Source organism: Schistocerca nitens, chromosome 2 (genome assembly GCF_023898315.1).
Source record: "Schistocerca nitens isolate TAMUIC-IGC-003100 chromosome 2, iqSchNite1.1, whole genome shotgun sequence".
In the NCBI taxonomy this organism is placed as follows: domain Eukaryota; kingdom Metazoa; phylum Arthropoda; class Insecta; order Orthoptera; family Acrididae; genus Schistocerca; species Schistocerca nitens.
Genome location: NC_064615.1, coordinates 1,153,097,156 through 1,153,119,704, shown reverse-complemented (window position 1 = coordinate 1,153,119,704; position 22,549 = coordinate 1,153,097,156).

Here is a 22,549-nt window from a genome sequence, read left to right as displayed (position 1 = left end):
TCCATATGAAATACTCTGGGATCCCTGCATTATCCTTCTAAATCGAGATACGTTTCTACGGAAACGATAGGATTTTCTTTTGACAACGAGTATCTCTTTTCCGATGCGTTTTTCCTCCTTTACTGCATCCCTCGCTCCCTAACATTGACGAATTAACACACAATTTGCATTCATATGAAATACTCTGGGTTCCCTGCAATGTCCTTCTAAATCGAGATACGTTTCTACGGAAACAATAGGATTTTCTTTTGGGAGTCGAGTATCTCTTTTCCGAAGAAATTATTCCTTCTTTACTGCATCCCTCGCTCCCTCACATTCACGAATTAACACACAATTTGCGTCCATATGGAATACTCTGGGTTCCCTCCATTATCCTTCTAAATCGAGATACGTTTCTACAGAAGCGATAGGATTTTCTTTTGGGAATCGAGTATCTCTTTTCCGATGCATTATTCCTCCTTTACAGCATCCCTCGCTCCCTCACATTGGCGAATGATCAAACAATTTGCGTTCATATGAAATACCCTGGGTTCCCTGCATTTCCTTCTTTTGGGAGTCGAGTATCTATTTTCCGATGCATTATTCGTCCTTTGCTGCATCCCTCGCTCCCTCACATTGACGAATTAACACACAATTTGCGTCCATATGAAATACTCTGGGTTCCCTGCATTGCCCTTCTAAATCGAGATACTACGGAAACGATAGGATTTTCTTTTGGGAGTCGAGTATCTCTTTTCCGATGAATTATTACTTCTTTACTGCATCCCTCGCTCCCTCACATTGACGAATTAACACACAATTTGCATTCATATGAAATACTCTGGGTTCCCTGCAATGTCCTTCTAAATCGAGATACGTTTCTACGGAAACAATAGGATCTTCTTTTGGGAGTCGAGTATCTCTTTTCCGAAGAAATTATTCCTTCTTTACTGCATCCCTCGCTCCCTCACATTCACGAATTAACACACAATTTGCGTCCATATGAAATACTCTGGGTTCCCTCCATTATCCTTCTAAATCGAGATACGTTTCTACGGAAGCGATAGGATTTTCTTTTGGGAATCGAGTATCTCTTTTCCGATGCATAATTCCTCCTTTACAGCATCCCTCGCTCCCTCACATTCACGAATTACCACACAATTTGCGTCCATATGAAATACTCTGGGTTCCCTGCATTGCCCTTCTAAATAGAGATACTTATCTACGGAAACGAAAGGATTTTCTTTTGGGAGTCGAGTATCTCTTTTCCGATGCATTATTCCTCCTTTACTGCATCCCTCGCTCCCTCACATTGGCGAATGAACAAACAATTTGCGTTCATATGAAATACCCTGGGTTCCCTGCATTTCCTTCTTTTGGGAGTCGAGTATCTATTTTCCGATGCATTATTCGTCCTTTGCTGCATCCCTCGCTCCCTCACATTATCGAACTAACACACAATTTGCGTCCATATGAAATACTCTAGGTTCCCTGCCATCTCCTTCTAAATCGTGATACGTTTCAACGGAAACGATAGGATTTTCCTCTGTCAGTCGAGTATCTCTTTTCCGATGCATTATTCCTCCTTTACTCAATCCCTCGCTCACTCACATTGACGAATTAAGACACAATTTGCGTCCATATGAAATACTCTGGGTTCCCTGCTTTGTCCTTCTAAATCGAGATACGTTTCTACGGAAACGATAGGATTTCCATTTGGGAGTCGAGTATCTCTTTTCCGATGCATTATTCCTCCTTTACTGTATCCCTAGCTCCCACACATTGACGAATTAACACACAATTTGCGTCCTTATGAAATACTCTGGATTCCATGCAATTTCCTTCTAAATCGAGATACGTTTCTACGGAAACGATAGGATTTTCTTTTGGTAAACGAGTATCTCTTTTCCGATGCATTTTTCCTCCTTTACTGCATCCCTCGCTCCCTAACATTGACGAATTAACACACAATTTGCGTCCATAAGAAATACTCTAGGTTCCCTGCATTGACCTTTTAAATCGAGAATCGTTTCTACGGAAACGATGGGATTTTCTGTTGGGAGTCGAGTATCTCTTTTCCGATGCATTATTCCTCCTTTACTGCATCCCTCGCTCCCTCACATTGACGAATTAACACACAATTTGCGTTCATATGAAATACTCTGGGTTCCCTGCATTGTCCTTCGAAATCGAGATACGTTTCTACGGAAACGATAGGATTTTCTTCTTGGAGTCAAGTATCTCTTTTCCGATGCAATATTCCTCCTTTACTGCATCCCTCGCTCCCTCACATTGACGAATTAACACACAATTTGCGTCCATAAGAAATACTCTAGGTTCCCTGCCATCTCCTTCTAAATCGTGATACGTTTCAACGGAAACGCTAGGATTTTCTTTTGGGAGTCAGTATCTCTTTTCCGATCAATTATTCCTTCTTTACTGCATCCCTCGCTCCCTCACATTGACAAATTAACAAACAATTTGCCTTCATATGAAATTCCCTGGGTTCCCTGCATTATCCTTCTAAATCTAGATACGTTCCTACTGAAACGGTAGGATTTTCTATTGGGAATCGAGTATCTCTTTTCCGATGCATTATTCCTCCTTTACTGCATCCCTCGCTCCCTCACATTGACGAATTAACACACAATTTGAGTCCATATGAAATACTATGGGTTCCCTTCATTATCCTTCTAAATCGTAATACGTTTCTACGGAAACGAAAGGATTTTCTTTTGGGAGTCGAGTATCTCTTTTCCGATGCATTATTCCTTTATTACTGCATCCCTCGCTCCCTCACATTGAAGAATTAACAAACAATTTGCCCTCATATGAAATACCCTGGGTTCCCTGCATTGTCCTTCTAAATCGAGATACGTTTCTACTGAAACGATAGGATTTTCTTTTAGGAGTCGAGTATCTCTTTTCCGATGCATTATTCCTCCTTTACTGCATCCCTCGCTCCCTCACATTGGCGAATGATCAAACAATTTGCGTTCATATGAAATACCCTGGGTTCCCTGCATTTCCTTCTTTTGGGAGTCGAGTATCTATTTTCCGATGCATTATTCGTCCTTTGCTGCATCCCTCGCTCCCTCACATTGACGAATTAACACACAATTTGCGTCCATATGAAATACTCTGGGTTCCCTGCATTGTCCTTCTAAATCGAGATACTACGGAAACGATAGGATTTTCTTTTGGGAGTCGAGTATCTCTTTTCCGATGCATTATTCCTCCTTTACTGCATTCCTCGCTCCCTCACATTGACGAATTAACACACAATTTGAGTCCATATGAAATACTATGGGTTCCCTGCCATCTCCTTCTAAATCGAGATACGTTTCTACAGAAACGCTAGGATTTTCTTTTGGGAGTCGAGTATCTCTTTTCCAACGATTTATTCCTTCTTTACTGCATCCGTCGCTCCCTCACATTGACGAATTAACAAGCAATTTGCGTTCATATGAAAGACCCTGGGTTCCCTGCATTGTCCTTCTAAATCGAGATACGTTTCTACTGAAACGATAGGATTTTCTATTGGGAATCGAGTATCTCTTTTCCGATGCATTGTTCCTCCCTTACTGCATCCCTCGCTCCTTCACATTGACGAATTAACACACAATTTGCGTCCATATGAAATACTCTGGGTTCCCTGCATTATCATTCTAAATCGAGATACGTTTCTACGTAAACGATAGGATTTTCTTTTGGGAGTCGAGTATCTATTTTCCGATGCATTATTCCTCCTTTGCTTCACCCCTCGCTCCCTCACATTAACGAATTAACACACAATTTTCGTCCATATGAAATACTCTGGGTTCCCTGCATTGTCCTTCTAAATTGAGATACTACGGAAACGATAGGATTTTCTTTTGGGAGTCGTATATCTCTTTTCCGATGCATTATTCCTCCTTTACTGCATCCCTCGCACCCTCACATTGACGAATTAACACACAATTTGAGTCCATATGAAATACTATGGGTTCCCTTCATTATCCTTCTAAATCGAGATACGTTTCTACGGAAACTATAGGATTTTCTTTTGGGAGTCGAGTATCTCTTTTCCGATGAATTATTCCTTCTTTACTGCATCCCTCGCTCCCTCACATTGAAGAATTAACAAACAATTTGCCTTCATTTGAAATACCCCGGGTTCCCTGCATTGTCCTTCTAAATCGAGATACGTTTCTACTGAAACGACAGGATTTTCTTTTGGCAGTCGAGTATCTCTTTTCCGATGCATTATTCCTCCTTTAATGCATCCCTCGCTTCCTCACATTGACGTATTAACACACAATTTGAGTCCATATGAAATACTCTGGGTTCCCTGCCATCTCCTTCTAAATCGAGATACGTTTCTACAGAAACGCTAGGATTTTCTTTTGGGAGTCGAGTATCTCTTTTCCAATGATTTATTCCTTCTTTACTGCATCCCTCGCTCCCTCACATTGACGAATTAACAAACAATTTGCGTTCATATGAAATACCTTGGGTTCCCGGCATTGTCCATCTAAATCGAGATACATTTCTACTGAAACGATAGGATTTTCTTTTGGGAGTAGAGTATCTATTTTCCGATGCATTATTCCTCCTTTACTGCATCCTTCGCTCCCTCACATTGACGAATTAACACACAATTTGCGTCCATATGAAATACTCTGGGTTATCTGCATTGTCTTCCTAAATCGAGATACTACAGAAACGATAGGATTTTCTTTTGGGAGTCGAGTATCTCTTTTCCGATGCATTTATCCTCCCATATTGCATCACTCGCTCCCTCACATTGACGAATTAACACACAATTTGATACCATATGAAATACTATGGGTTATCTTCATTATCCTTCTAAATCGAGATACGTTTCTACGGAAACGATAGGATTCTCTTTTGGGAATCGAGTTCTCTTTTCCGATGCATTATTCCTCCTTTACTGCATCCCTCGCTCCCTCACATTGACGAAATAACACACATTTTGCATCCATATGAAATACTCCGGGTTCCCTGGATTGTCCTTCTAAATAGAGATACGTTTCAATGGAAACGATAGGATTTTCTTTCGGGATTCGAGTATGTCTTTTCCGATGCATTATTCCTCCTTTACTGCATCGCTCGTTCCCTCACATTGTCGAATTAACACACAATTTGCGTCCACATGAAATACTCTGGGTTCCCTTCATTATCCTTCTTATTCGAGATACGTTTCTACGGAAACGATAGGATTTTCTTTTAGGAATCGAGTTCTCTTTTCCGATGCATTATTCCTCCTTTACTGCATCCCTCGGTCCCTCACATTGACGAAATAACACACATTTTGCGTCCATATGAAATACTCTTGGTTCCCTGCATTGTCCTTCTAAATAGAGATACGTTTCTACGGAAACGATAGGATTTCCTTTTGGGAGTCGAGTATGTCTTTTCCGATGCATTATTCCTTTTTTACTGCATCCCTAGCTCCCTCACATTGACGAATGAACACACAATTTGCATCCATATAAAATACTCTGGGTTCCCTGCCTTTTCCTTATAAATCGAGATACATTTATACGGAAACGATAGGATTTTCTTTTGGGAGTCGAGTATCTCTTTTCCGATCAATTATTCCTTCTTTACTGCATCCCTCGCTCCCTCACATTGACAAATTAACAAACAATTTGCCTTCATATGAAATTCCCTGGGTTCCCTGCATTATCCTTCTAAATCTAGATACGTTCCTACTGAAACGGTAGGATTTTCTATTGGGAATCGAGTATCTCTTTTCCGATGCATTATTCCTCCTTTACTGCATCCCTCGCTCCCTCACATTGACGAATTAACACACAATTTGAGTCCATATGAAATACTATGGGTTCCCTTCATTATCCTTCTAAATCGTAATACGTTTCTACGGAAACGAAAGGATTTTCTTTTGGGAGTCGAGTATCTCTTTTCCGATGCATTATTCCTTTATTACTGCATCCCTCGCTCCCTCACATTGAAGAATTAACAAACAATTTGCCCTCATATGAAATACCCTGGGTTCCCTGCATTGTCCTTCTAAATCGAGATACGTTTCTACTGAAACGATAGGATTTTCTTTTAGGAGTCGAGTATCTCTTTTCCGATGCATTATTCCTCCTTTACTGCATCCCTCGCTCCCTCACATTGGCGAATGATCAAACAATTTGCGTTCATATGAAATACCCTGGGTTCCCTGCATTTCCTTCTTTTGGGAGTCGAGTATCTATTTTCCGATGCATTATTCGTCCTTTGCTGCATCCCTCGCTCCCACACATTGACGAATTAACACACAATTTGCGTCCATATGAAATACTCTGGGTTCCCTGCATTGTCCTTCTAAATCGAGATACTACGGAAACGATAGGATTTTCTTTTGGGAGTCGAGTATCTCTTTTCCGATGCATTATTCCTCCTTTACTGCATTCCTCGCTCCCTCACATTGACGAATTAACACACAATTTGAGTCCATATGAAATACTATGGGTTCCCTGCCATCTCCTTCTAAATCGAGATACGTTTCTACAGAAACGCTAGGATTTTCTTTTGGGAGTCGAGTATCTCTTTTCCAACGATTTATTCCTTCTTTACTGCATCCGTCGCTCCCTCACATTGACGAATTAACAAGCAATTTGCGTTCATATGAAAGACCCTGGGTTCCCTGCATTGTCCTTCCAAATCGAGATACGTTTCTACTGAAACGATAGGATTTTCTATTGGGAATCGAGTATCTCTTTTCCGATGCATTGTTCCTCCCTTACTGCATCCCTCGCTCCTTCACATTGACGAATTAACACACAATTTGCGTCCATATGAAATACTCTGGGTTCCCTGCATTATCATTCTAAATCGAGATACGTTTCTACGTAAACGATAGGATTTTCTTTTGGGAGTCGAGTATCTATTTTCCGATGCATTATTCCTCCTTTGCTTCACCCCTCGCTCCCTCACATTAACGAATTAACACACAATTTTCGTCCATATGAAATACTCTGGGTTCCCTGCATTGTCCTTCTAAATTGAGATACTACGGAAACGATAGGATTTTCTTTTGGGAGTCGTATATCTCTTTTCCGATGCATTATTCCTCCTTTACTGCATCCCTCGCACCCTCACATTGACGAATTAACACACAATTTGAGTCCATATGAAATACTATGGGTTCCCTTCATTATCCTTCTAAATCGAGATACGTTTCTACGGAAACTATAGGATTTTCTTTTGGGAGTCGAGTATCTCTTTTCCGATGAATTATTCCTTCTTTACTGCATCCCTCGCTCCCTCACATTGAAGAATTAACAAACAATTTGCCTTCATTTGAAATACCCCGGGTTCCCTGCATTGTCCTTCTAAATCGAGATACGTTTCTACTGAAACGACAGGATTTTCTTTTGGCAGTCGAGTATCTCTTTTCCGATGCATTATTCCTCCTTTAATGCATCCCTCGCTTCCTCACATTGACGTATTAACACACAATTTGAGTCCATATGAAATACTCTGGGTTCCCTGCCATCTCCTTCTAAATCGAGATACGTTTCTACAGAAACGCTAGGATTTTCTTTTGGGAGTCGAGTATCTCTTTTCCAATGATTTATTCCTTCTTTACTGCATCCCTCGCTCCCTCACATTGACGAATTAACAAACAATTTGCGTTCATATGAAATACCTTGGGTTCCCGGCATTGTCCATCTAAATCGAGATACATTTCTACTGAAACGATAGGATTTTCTTTTGGGAGTAGAGTATCTATTTTCCGATGCATTATTCCTCCTTTACTGCATCCTTCGCTCCCTCACATTGACGAATTAACACACAATTTGCGTCCATATGAAATACTCTGGGTTCTCTGCATTGTCTTCCTAAATCGAGATACTACAGAAACGATAGGATTTTCTTTTGGGAGTCGAGTATCTCTTTTCCGATGCATTTATCCTCCCATATTGCATCACTCGCTCCCTCACATTGACGAATTAACACACAATTTGATACCATATGAAATACTATGGGTTATCTTCATTATCCTTCTAAATCGAGATACGTTTCTACGGAAACGATAGGATTCTCTTTTGGGAATCGAGTTCTCTTTTCCGATGCATTATTCCTCCTTTACTGCATCCCTCGCTCCCTCACATTGACGAAATAACACACATTTTGCATCCATATGAAATACTCCGGGTTCCCTGGATTGTCCTTCTAAATAGAGATACGTTTCAATGGAAACGATAGGATTTTCTTTCGGGATTCGAGTATGTCTTTTCCGATGCATTATTCCTCCTTTACTGCATCGCTCGTTCCCTCACATTGTCGAATTAACACACAATTTGCGTCCACATGAAATACTCTGGGTTCCCTTCATTATCCTTCTTATTCGAGATACGTTTCTACGGAAACGATAGGATTTTCTTTTAGGAATCGAGTTCTCTTTTCCGATGCATTATTCCTCCTTTACTGCATCCCTCGGTCCCTCACATTGACGAAATAACACACATTTTGCGTCCATATGAAATACTCTTGGTTCCCTGCATTGTCCTTCTAAATAGAGATACGTTTCTACGGAAACGATAGGATTTCCTTTTGGGAGTCGAGTATGTCTTTTCCGATGCATTATTCCTTTTTTACTGCATCCCTAGCTCCCTCACATTGACGAATGAACACACAATTTGCATCCATATAAAATACTCTGGGTTCCCTGCCTTTTCCTTATAAATCGAGATACATTTATACGGAAACGATAGGATTTTCTTTTGGGAGTCGAGTATCTCTTTTCCGATTCATTATTCCTCCTTTACTGCAGCTCTCGCTCACTCACATTGACGAATTAACACACAATTTGCGTCCATATGAAATACTCTGGGTTCCCTGCAATGTCCTTCTAAATCGAGATACGTTTCTACGGAAACAATAGGATTTTCTTTTGAGAGTCGAGTATCTCTTTTCCGATGCATTATTCCTCCCTTACTGTATCCCTAGCTCCCACGCATTGACGAATTAACACACAATTTGCGTCCTTATGAAATACTCTGGATTCCCTGCAATTTCCTTCTAAATCGAGATACGTTTCTACGGAAATATTAGGATTTTCTTTTTGGAGTCGTGTATCTCTTTTCCGATGCATTATTCCCCCTTTACTGCATCCCTCGCTCCCTCACATTGACGAAATAACACACATTTTGCATCCATATGAAATACTCCGGGTTCCCTGGATTGTCCTTCTAAATAGAGATACGTTTCAATGGAAACGATAGGATTTTCTTTCGGGATTCGAGTATGTCTTTTCCGATGCATTACTCCTCCTTTACTGCATCGCTCGTTCCCTCACATTGTCGAATTAACACACAATTTGCGTCCACATGAAATACTCTGGGTTCCCTTCATTATCCTTCTTATTCGAGATACGTTTCTACGGAAACGATAGGATTTTCTTTTGGGAATCGAGTTCTCTTTTCCGATGCATTATTCCTCCTTTACTGCATCCCTCGGTCCCTCACATTGACGAAATAACACACATTTTGCGTCCATATGAAATACTCTTGGTTCCCTGCATTGTCCTTCAAAATAGAGATACGTTTCTACGGAAACGATAGGATTTCCTTTTGGGAGTCGAGTATGTCTTTTCCGATGCATTATTCCTTTTTTACTGCATCCCTAGCTCCCTCACATTGACGAATGAACACACAATTTGCATCCATATAAAATACTCTGGGTTCCCTGCCTTTTCCTTATAAATCGAGATACATTTATACGGAAACGATAGGATTTTCTTTTGGGAGTCGAGTATCTCTTTTCCGATTCATTATTTTTCCTTTACTGCAGCTCTCGCTCACTCACATTGACGAATTAACACACAATTTGCGTCCATATGAAATACTCTGGGTTCCCTGCATTGTCCTTCTAAATCGGGATTCGTTTCTACGGAAACGATAGGATTTTCTTTGGGGTTCCGAGTCTCTCTTTCCCGATGCATTATTCCTCCTTTACTGCATCCCTCGCTCCCTCACATTGACGAATTAACACACAATTTGCGTCCATATGAAATACTCTGGATTCCCTGCATTGTCCTTCTAAATCGAGATACGTTTCTACGGAAACGATAGGATTTTCTTTGGGGTTCCAAGTATCTCTTTTCCGATACATTATTCCTCCTTTACTGCATCCCTCGCTCCCTCACATTGACCAATTAACACACAATTTGCGTCCATATGAAATACTCTGGATTCCCTGCATTGTCCTTCTAAATCGAGATACGTTTCTACGGAAACGATAGGATTTTCCTTGGGGTTCCGAGTATCTCTTTTCCGATGCATTATTCCTCCTTTACTGCATCCCTCGCTCCCTCACATTGACGAATTAACACACAATTTTCGTCCATATGAAATACTCTGGATTCCCTGCATTGTCCTTGTAAATCGAGATACGTTTCTACGGAAACGATAGGATTTTCTATGGGGTTCCGAGTATCTCTTTTCCGATGCATTATTCCTCCTTTACTGCATACCTCGCTCCCTCACATTGACAAATTAACACACATTTTGCGTCCATATGATATTCTCTGGATTCCCAGCATTGTCATTCTAAATCGGGATTCGTTTCTACGGAAACGATAGGATTTTCTTTGGGGATCCGAGTATCTGATTTCCGAAGAATTATTCCTCCCATACTGCATCCCTCGCTCCCTCACATTGACCAATTAACACACAATTTGCGTCCATATGAAATACTCTGGATTCCCTGCATTGTCCTTCTAAATCGAGATACGTTTCTACGGAAACGATAGGATTTTCTTTGTGGTTCCGAGTATCTCTTTTCCGATGCATTATTCCTCCTTTACTGCATCCCTCGCTCCCTCACATTGACGAATTAACACACAATTTGCGTCCATATGGAATACTCTGGATTCCCTGCATTGTCCTTCTAAATCGAGATACGTTTCTACGGATAAGATAGGATTTTCTTTGGGGTTAAGAATTTGTCTTTTCCGATGCATTATTCCTCCTTTACTGCATTCCTCGCTCCCTCACATTGACGAATTAACACACAATTTGTGTCCATATGAAATACTCTGGATTCCCTGCATTGTTCTTCTAAATCGAGATACGTTTCTACGGAAACGATAGGATTTTCTTTGGGGTTCCGAGTATCTCTTTTCCGATGCATTATCCCTCCTTTACTGCATCCCTCGCTCCCTCACATTGACGAATTAACACACAATTTGCGTCCATATGAAATACTCTGGATTCCCTGCATTGTCCTTCTAAATCGGGATTCGTTTCTACGGAAACGACAGGATTTTCTTTGGGGTTCCGAGTATCTCTTTTCCGATGCATTATTCCACCTTTACTGCATCCCTCGCTCCCTCACATTGACGAATTAACACACAATTTGCGTCCATATGAAATACTCTGGATTCCCTGCATTGTCCTTCTAAATCGAGATACGTTTCTACGGAAACGATAGGATTTTCTTTGGGGTTCCGAGTATCTCTTTTCCGATGCATTATTCCTCCTTTACTGCATCCCTCGCTCCCTCACATTGACGAATTAACACACAATTTGCGTCCATATGAAATACTCTGGATTCCCTGCATTGTCCTTCTAAATAGAGATACGTTTCTACGGAAATGATAGGATTTTCTTTGGGGTTCCGCGTATCTCTTTTCCGATGCATTATTCCTTTTTTACTGCATCCCTCGCTTCCTCACATTGACGAATTAACACACAATTTGCGTCCATATGAAATTCTCTGGATTCCCTGCATTGTCCTTCTAAATCGAGATACGTTTCTACGGATAAGATAGGATTTTCTTTGGGGTTAAGAATATGTCTTTTCTGATGCATTATTCCTCCTTTACTGCATTCCTCGCTCCCTCACATTGACGAATTAACACACAATTTGTGTCCATATGAAATACTCTGGATTCCCTGCATTGTTCTTCTAAATCGAGATACGTTTCTATGGAAACGATAGGATTTTCTTTGGGGTTCCGAGTATCTCTTTTCCGATGCATTATCCCTCCTTTACTGCATCCCTCGCTCCCTCACATTGACGAATTAACACACAATTTGCGTCCATATGAAATACTCTGGATTCCCTGCATTGTCCTTCTAAATCGGGATTCGTTTCTACGGAAACGACAGGATTTTCTTTGGGGTTCCGAGTATCTCTTTTCCGATGCATTATTCCACGTTTACTGCATCCCTCGCTCCCTCACATTGACGAATTAACACACAATTTGCGTCCATATGAAATACTCTGGATTCCCTGCATTGTCCTTCTAAATCGAGATACGTTTCTACGGAAACGATAGGATTTTCTTTGGGGTTCCGAGTATCTCTTTTCCGATGCATTATTCCTCCTTTACTGCATCCCTCGCTCCCTCACATTGACGAATTAACACACAATTTGCGTCCATATGAAATACTCTGGATTCCCTGCATTGTCCTTCTAAATAGAGATACGTTTCTACGGAAACGATAGGATTTTCTTTGGGGTTCCGCGTATCTCTTTTCCGATGCATTATTCCTTTTTTACTGCATCCCTCGCTTCCTCACATTGACGAATTAACACACAATTTGCGTCCATATGAAATTCTCTGGATTCCCTGCATTGTCCTTCTTAATCGAGATACGTTTCTACGGAAACGATAGGATTTTCTTTGGGGTTCCGAGTATCTCTTTTCCGATGCATTATATCTCCTATACTACATCCCTCGCTCCCTAACATTGACGAATTAACACACAATTTGCGTCCATATGAAATACTCTGGATTCCCTGCATTGTCCTTGTAAATCGAGGTACGTTTCTACGGAAACGATAGGATTTTCTTTGGGGTTCCGAGTATCTCTTTTCCGATGCATTATTCCTCCTTTACTGCATCCCTCGCTCCCTCACATTGACGAATTAACACACAATTTGCGTCCATATGATATACTCTGGATTCCCTGCATTGTCCTTCTAAAGCGAGATACATTTCTACGGAAATGATAGGATTTTCTTTGGGGTTCCGAGTATCTCTTTTCCGATGCATTACTACTCCTTTACTGCATCCCTCGCTCCCTCACATTGACGAATTAACACACAATTTGCGTCCATATGAAATACTCTGGATTCCCTGCATTGTCCTCCTAAATCGAGATACGTTTCTACGGAAACGATAGGAATTTGTTTGGGGTTCCGAGTATCTCTTTTCCGATGCATTATTCCTCCTTTACTGCATCCCTCGCTCCCTCACATTGACGAATTAACACACAATTTGCGTCCACATGAAATACACAGGATTCCCTGCATTGTCCTTCTAAATCGAGATACGTTTCTACGGAAACGATAGGATTTTCTTTGGGGTTCCGAGTATCTCTTTTCCGATGCATTATTCCTCCTTTACTGCATACCTCGCTAACTCACATTGACGAATTAACACACAATTTGCGTCAATATGAAATACTCTGGATTCCCAGCATTGTCCTTCTAAATCGAGATACGTTTCTACGGAAACGATAGGATTTTCTTTGGGGTTCCGAGTATCTCTTTTCCGATGAAATACTCTGGATTCCCTGCATTGTCCTTCTAAATCGAGATACGTTTCTACGGAAACGATAGGATTTTCTTTGGGGTTCCGAGTATCTCTTTTCCGATGCATTATATCTCCTTTACTGCTTCCCTCGCTCCCTGACATTGACGAATTAACACACAATTTGCGTCCATATGAAATACTCTGGATTCCCTGCATTGTCCTTGTAAATCGAGGTATGTTTCTACGGAAACGATAGGATTTTCTTTGGGGTTCCGAGTATCTCTTTTCCGATGCATTATTCCTCCTTTACTGCATCCCTCGCTCCCTCACATTGACGAATTAACACACAATTTGCGTCCGTGTGATATACTCTGGATTCCCTGCATTGTCCTTCTAAAGCGAGATAAATTTCTACGGAAATGATAGGATTTTCTTTGGGGTTCCGAGTATCTCTTTTCCGATGCATTACTACTCCTTTACTGCATCCCTCGCTCCCTCACATTGACGAATTAACACACAATTTGCGTCCATATGAAATACTCTGGATTCCCTGCATTGTCCTCCTAAATCGAGATACGTTTCTACGGAAACGATAGGAATTTCTTTGGGGTTCCGAGTATCTCTTTTCCGATGCATTATTCCTCCTTTACTGCATCCCTCGCTCCCTCACATAGACGAATTAACACACAATTTGCGTCCACACGAAATACTCAGGATTCCCTGCATTGTCCTTCTAAATCGAGATACGTTTCTATGGAAACGATAGGATTTTCTTTGGGGTTCCGAGTATCTCTTTTCCGATGCATTATTCCTCCTTTACTGCATACCTCGCTAACTCACATTGACGAATTAACACACAATATGCGTCAATATGAAATACTCTGGATTCCCTGCATAGTCCTTCTAAATCGAGATACGTTTCTACGGAAACGTTAGGATTCTCTTTGGGGTTCCGAGTATCTCTTTTCCGATGCATTATTCCTCCTTTACTGCTTCCCTCGCTCCCTCACATTGACGAATTAACACACAATTTGCGTCCATATGAAATACTCTGGATTCCCTGCATTGTCCTTCTAAATCGAGATACGTTTCTACGGAAACGATAGGATTTTCTTTGGGGTTCCGCGTATCTCTTTTCCGATGCATTATTCCTTTTTTACTGCATACCTCGCTTCCTCACATTGACGAATTAAAACACAATTTGCGTCCATATGAAATACTCTGGATTCCCTGCATTGTCCTTCTAAATCGAGATACGTTTCTACGGAAACGATAGGATTTTCTTTGGGGTTACGAGTATCTCTTTTCCGATGCATTATATCTCCTTTACTGCATCCCTCGCTCCCTGACATTGACGAATTAACACACAATTTGCGTCCATATGAAATACTCTGGATTCCTTGCATTGTCCTTGTAAATCGAGATACGTATCTACGGAAACGATAGGATTTTCTTTGCGGTTCCGAGTATCTCTTTTCCGATGCATTATTCCTCCTTTACTGCATCCCTCGCTCCCTCACATTGACGAATTAACACACAATTTGCGTCCATATGATATACTCTGGATTCCCTGCATTGTCCTTCTAAAGCGAGATAAATTTCTACGGAAACGATAGGATTTTCTTTGGGGTTCCGAGTATCTCTTTTCCGATGCATTATTACTCCTTTACTGCATCCCTCGCTCCCTCACATTGACGAATTAACACACAATTTGCGTCCATATGAAATACTCTGGATTCCCTGCATTGTCCTCCTAAATCGAGATACGTTTCTACGGAAACGATGGGAATTTCTTTGGGGTTCCGAGTATCTCTTTTGCGATGCATTATTCCTCCTTTACTGCATCCCTCGCTCCCTCACATTGACGAATTAACACACAATTTGCGTCCACAAGAAATACTCAGGATTCCCTGCATTGTCCTTCTAAATCGAGATACGTTTCTATGGAAACGATAGGATTTTCTTTGGGGTTCCGAGTATCTCTTTTCCGATGCATTATTCCTCCTTTACTGCATACCTCGCTAACTCACATATACGAATTAACACACAATTTGCGTCCATATGAAATACTCTGGATTCCCTGCATTGTCCTTCTAAATCGAGATACGTTTCTACGGAAACGATAGGATTTTCTTTGGGGTTCCGAGTATCTCTTTTCCGATGCATTATTCCTCCTTTACTGCATCCCTCGCTCCCACACATTGACGAATTAACACACAATTTGCGTCCATATGAAATACTCTGGATTCCCTGCATTGTTCTTCTAAATCAGGATTCGTTTCTACGGAAACGACAGGTTTTTCTTTGGGGTTCCGAGTATCTCTTTTCCGATGCATTATTCCTCCTTTACTGCATCCATCGCTCCCTCACATTGCCGATTTAACACACAAATTGCGTCCATATGAAATACTCTGGGTTCCCTACATTATCTTTCTAAATCGAGATACGTTTCTACGGAAACGATAGGATTTTCTTTTGGGAGTCGAGTATCTCTTTTTCGATGCATTATTCTTCCTTTACTGCATCCCTCGCTCCCTCACATTGACGAAGTAACACACAATTTGCGTCCATACGAAATTCTCTGTATTCCCTGCATTGTCCTTCTAAATCGGGATTCGTTTCTACGGAAACGATAGGATTTTCTTTGGGTTTCCGAGTATCTCTTTTCCGATGCATTATTCCTCCTTTACTGCATCCCTCGCTCCCTCACATTGCCGAATTAACACACAATTTGCGTCCACATGAAATACTCAGGATTCTCTGCATTGTCCTTCTAAATCGAGATACGTTTCTACGGAAACGATAGGATTTTATTTGGGGTGCCGAGTATCTCTTTTCCGATGCATTATTCCTCCTTTACTGCATCCCTCGCTCCCTCACATTGACGAATTAACACACAATTTGCGTCCATATGAAATACTCTGGATTCCCTGCATTGTCCTTCTAAATCGAGATACGTTTCTACGGATAAGATAGGATTTTCTTTGGGGTTAAGAGTATCATTTTTCCGATGCATTATTCCTCCTTTACTGCATCCCTCGCTCCCTCACATTGACGAATTAACACACAATTTGCGTCCATATGAAATACTCTGGATTCCCTGCATTGTCCTTCTAAATCGAGATACGTTTCTACGGAAACGATAGGATTTTCTTTGGGGCTCCGCGTATCTCTTTTCCGATGCATTATTCCTTTTTTACTGCATTACTCGCATCCTCACATTGACGAATTAACACACAATTTGCGTCCATATGAAATACTCTGGATTCCCTGCATTGTCCTTCTAAAGCGAGATACGTTTCTACGGAAACGATAGGAATTTCTTAGGGGTTCCGAGTATCTCTTTTCCGATGCATTATTCCTTTTTTACTGCATCCCTCGCTTCCTCACATTGAAGAGTTAACACACAATTTGCGTCCACATGAAATACTCAGGATTCCCTGCATTGTCCTAAATCGAGATACGTTTCTACGGAAACGATAGGATTTTCTTTGGGGTTCCGAGTATCTCTTTTCCGATGCATTATTCCTCCTTTACTGCATACCTCGCTAACTCACATTGACGAATTAACACTCAATTTGCGTCCATATGAAATACTCTGGATTCCCTGCATTGTCCTTCTAAATCGAGATACGTTTCTACGGAAACGAGAGGATTTTCTTTGGGGTTCCGAGTATCTCTTTTCCGATGCATTATTCCTCCTTTACTGCATCCCTCGCTCCCTCACATTGACGAATTAACACACAATTTGCGTCCATATGAAATACTCTGGATTCCCTGCATTGTTCTTCTAAATCGGGATTCGTTTCTACGGAAACGACAGGATTTTCTTTGGGGTTCCGAGTATCTCTTTTCCGATGCATTATTCCTCCTTTACTGCATCCCTCGCTCCCTCACATTGCCGATTTAACACACAAATTGCGTCCATATGAAATACTCGGGAGTCCCTACATTATCTTTCTAAATCGAGATACGTTTCTATGGAAACGATAGGATTTTCTTTTGGGAGTCGAGTATCTCTTTTCCGATGCATTATTCCTCCTTTACTGCATCCCACGCTCCCTCACATTGACGAATTAACACACAATTTGCGTCCATATGAAATTCTCTGTATTCCCTGAATTGTCCTTCTAAATCGGGATTCGTTTCTACGGAAACGATAGGATTTTCTTTGGGGTTCCGCGTATCTCTTTTCCGATGAATTATTCCTTTTTTACTGCATCCCTCGCTTCCTCACATTGACGAATTAACACACAATTTGCGTCCATATGAAATACTCTGGATTCCCTGCATTGTCCTTCTAAATCGAGATACGTTTCTACGGAAACGATAGGATTTTCTTTGGGGTTCCGAGTATCTCTTTTCCGATGCATTATATCTCCTTTACTGCATCCCTCGCTCCCTGACATTGACGAATTAACACACAATTTGCGTCCATATGAAATACTCTGGATTCCCTGCATTGTCCTTGTTAATCGAGATACGTTTCTACGCAAACGATAGGATTTTCTTTGGGGTTCCGAGTATCTCTTTTCCGATGCATTATTCCTCCTTTACTGCATCCCTCGCTCCCTCACATTGACGAATTAACACACAATTTGCCTTCATATGATATACTCTGGATTCCCTGCATTGTCCTTCTGAAGCGAGATACATTTCTACGGAAACGATAGGATTTTCTTTGGGGTTCCGAGTATCTCTTTTCCGATGCATTATTACTCCTTTACTGCATCCCTCGCTCCCTCACATTGACGAATTAACACACAATTCGCGTCCATATGAAATACTCTGGATTCCCTGCATTGTCCTTCTAAATCGTGATACGTTTCTACGGAAACGATAGGAATTTCTTTGGGGTTCCGAGTATCTCTTTTCCGATGCATTATTCCTCCTTTACTGCATCACTCGCTCCCTCACATTGACGAATTAACACACAATTTGCGTCCACATGAAATACTCAGCATTCCCTGCATTGTCCTTCTAAATCGAGATACGTTTCTACGGAAACGATAGGATTTTCTTTGGGGTTCCGAGTATCTCTTTTCCGATGCATTATATCAGCTTTTCTGCATCCCTCGCTCCCTGACATTGACGAATTAACACACAATTTGCGTCCATATGAAATACTCTGGATTCCCTGCATTGTCCTTGTAAATCGAGATACGTTTCTACGGAAACGATAGGATTTTCTTTGGGGTTCCGAGTATCTCTTTTCCGATGCATTATTCCTCCTTTACTGCATCCCTCGCTCCCTCACATTGACGAATTAACACACAATTTGCGTCCATATTATATACTCTGGATTCCCTGCATTGTCCTTCTAAAGCGAGATACATCTCTACGGAAACGATAGGATTTTCTTTGGGGTTCCGAGTATCTCTTTTCCGATGCATTATTACTCCTTTACTGCATCCTACGCTCCCTCACATTGACGAATTAACACACAATTTGCGTCCATATGAAATACTCTGGATTCCCTGCATTGTCCTCCTAAATCGAGATACGTTTCTACGGAAACGATAGGATTTTCTTTGGGGTTCCGAGTATCTCTTTTCCGATGCATTATTCCTCCTTTACTGCATCCCTCGCTCCCTCACATTGACGAATTAACACACAATTTGCGTCCATATGAAATACCCTGGATTCCCTGCATTGTTCTTCTAAATCGGGATTCGTTTCTACGGAAACGACAGGATTTTCTTTGGGGTTCCGAGTATCTCTTTTCCGATGCATTATTCCTCCTTTACTGCATCCCTCGCTCCCTCACATTGCCGATTCAACACACAAATTGCGTCCATATGAAATACTCTGGGTTCCCTACATTATCTTTCTAAATCGAGATACGTTTCTACGGAAACGATAGGATTTTCTTTTGGGAGTCGAGTATCTCTTTTCCGATGCATTATTCCTCCTTTACTGCATCCCTCGCTCCCTCACATTAACGAATTAATACACAATTTGCTTCCATATGAAATTCTCTGTAGTCCCTGCAATGTCCTTCTAAATCGGGATTCGTTTCTACGGAAACGATTGGATTTTCTTTGGGGTTCCGAGTATCTCTTTTCCGATGCATTATTCCTCCTTTACTGCATCCCTCGCTCCCTCAAATTGACGAATTAACACTCAATTTTGTCCATATGAAATACCCTGGATTCCCTGCATTGTCCTTCTAAATCGAGATACGTTTCTACCGAAACGATAGGATTTTCTTTGGGGTGCCGAGTATCTCTTTTCCGATGCATTATTCCTCCTTTACTGCATCCCTCGCTCCCTCACATTGACGAATTAACACACAATTTGCGTCCATATGAAATACTCTGGATTCCCTGCATTGTCCTTCTAAATCGAGATACGTTTCTACGGAAACGATAGGATTTTCTTCGGGGTTCCGCGTATCTCTTTTCCGATGCATTATTCCTTTTTTACTGCATCCCTCGCTTCCTCACATTGACGAATTAACACACAATTTGCGTCCATATGAAATACTCTGGATCCCCTGCATTGTCCTTCTAAATCGAGATACGTTTCTACGGAAACGATAGGATTTTCTTTGGGGTTCCGAGTATCTCTTTTCCGATGCATTATATCTCCTTTACTGCATCCTTCGCTCCCTGACATTGACGAATTAACACACAATTTGCGTCCATATGAAATACTCTGGATTCCCTGCATTGTCCTTGTAAATCGAGATACGTTTCTACGGAAACGATAGGATTTTCTTTGTGGTTCCGAGTATCTCTTTTCCGATGCATTATTCCTCCTTTACTGCATACCTCGCTAACTCACATTGACGAATTAACACACAATTTGCGTCCATATGATATACTCTGGATTCCCTGCATTGTCCTTCTAAATCGAGATACGTTTCTACGGAAACGATAGGATTTTCTTTGGAGTTCCGCGTATCTCTTTTCCGATGCATTATTCCTTTTTTACTGCATCCCTCGCTTCCTCACATTGACGAATTAACACACAATTTGCGTCCATATGAAATACTCTGGATTCCCTGCATTGTCCTTCTAAAGCGAGATACATTTCTACGGAAACGATAGGATTTTGTTTGGGGTTACGAGTATCTCTTTTCCGATGCATTATTACTCCTTTACTGCATCCCTCGCTCCCTCACATTGACGAATTAACACACAATTTGCGACCATATGAAATACTCTGGATTCCCTGCATTGTCCTCCTAAATCGTGATACGATTCTACGGAAACGATAGGAATTTCTTTGGGGTTCCGAGTATCTCTTTTCCGATGCATTATTCCTCCTTTACTGTATCCCTCGCTCCCTCACATTGACGAATTAACACACAATTTGCGTCCACATGAAATACTCAGGATTCCCTGCATTGTCCTTCTAAATCGAGATACGTTTCTACGGAAACGATCGGATTTTCTTTGGGGTTCCGAGTATCTCTTTTCCGATGCATTATATCTCCTTTACTGCATCCCTCGCTCCCTGACATTGACGAATTAACACACAATTTGCGTCCATATGAAATACTCTGGATTCCCTGCATTGTCCTTGTAAATCGAGATACGTTTCTACAGAAACGATAGGATTTTCTTTGGGGTTCCGAGTATCTCTTTTCCGATGCATTATTCCTCCTTTACTGCATCCCTCGCTCCCTCACATTGACGAATTAACACACAATTTGCGTCCATATTATATATTCTGGATTCCCTGCATTGTCCTTCTAAAGCGAGATACATTTCTATGGAAACGATAGGATTTTCTTTGGGGTTCCGAGTATCTCTTTTCCGATTCATTATTACTCCTTTACTGCATCCCTCGCTCCCTCACATTGACGAATTAACACACAATTTGCGTCCATATGAAATACTCTGGATTCCCTGCATTGTCCTCCTAAATCGAGATACGTTTCTACGGAAACGATAGGAATTTCTTTGGGGTTCCGAGTATATCTTTTCCGATGCATTATTCCTCCTTTACTGCATCCCTCGCTCCCTCACATTGCCGATTTAACACACAAATTGCGTCCATATGAAATACTCTGGGTTCCCTACATTATCTTTCTAAATCGAGATACGTTTCTACGGAAACGATAGGATTTTCTTTTGGGAGTCGAGTATCTCTTTTCCGATGCATTATTCCTCCTTTACTGCATCCCTCGCTCCCTCACATTGACGAATTAACACACAATTTGCGTCCATATGAAATTCTCTGTATTCCCTGCATTGTCCTTCTAAATCGGGATTCGTTTCTACGGAAACGATAGGATTTTCTTTGGGGTTCCGAGTATCTCTTTTCCGATGCATTATTCCTCCTTTACTGCATCCCTCGCTCCCTCACATTGCCGATTTAACACACAAATTGCGTCCATATGAAATACTCTGGGTTCCCTACATTATCTTTCTAAATCGAGATACGTTTCTACGGAAACGATAGGATTTTCTTTTGGGAGTCGAGTATCTCTTTTCCGATGCATTATTCCTCCTTTACTGCATCCCTCGCTCCCTCACATTGACGAATTAACACACAATTTGCGTCCATATGAAATTCCCTGTATTCCCTGCATTGTCCTTCTAAATCGGGATTCGTTTCTACGGAAACGATAGGATTTTCTTTGGGGTTCCGAGTATCTCTTTTCCGATGCATTATTCCTCCTTTACTGCATCCCTCGCTCCCTCACATTGACGAATTAACACACAATTTGCGTCCATATGAAATACTCTGGATTCCCTGCATTGTCCTTCTAAATCGAGATACGTTTCTACGGAAACGATAGGATTTTCTTTGGGGTTCCGCGTATCTCTTTTCCGATGCATTATTCCTTTTTTACTGCATCCCACGCTTCCTCACATTGACGAATTAACACACAATTTGCGTCCATATGAAATACTCTGGATTCCCTGCATTGTCCTTCTAAATCGAGATACGTTTCTACGGAAACGATAGAATTTTCTTTGTGGTTCCGAGTATCTCTTTTCCGATGCATTATATCTCCTTTACTGCATCCCTCGCTCCCTGACATTGACGAATTAACACACAATTTGCGTCCATATGAAATACTCTGGATTCCCTGCATTGTCCTTGTAAATC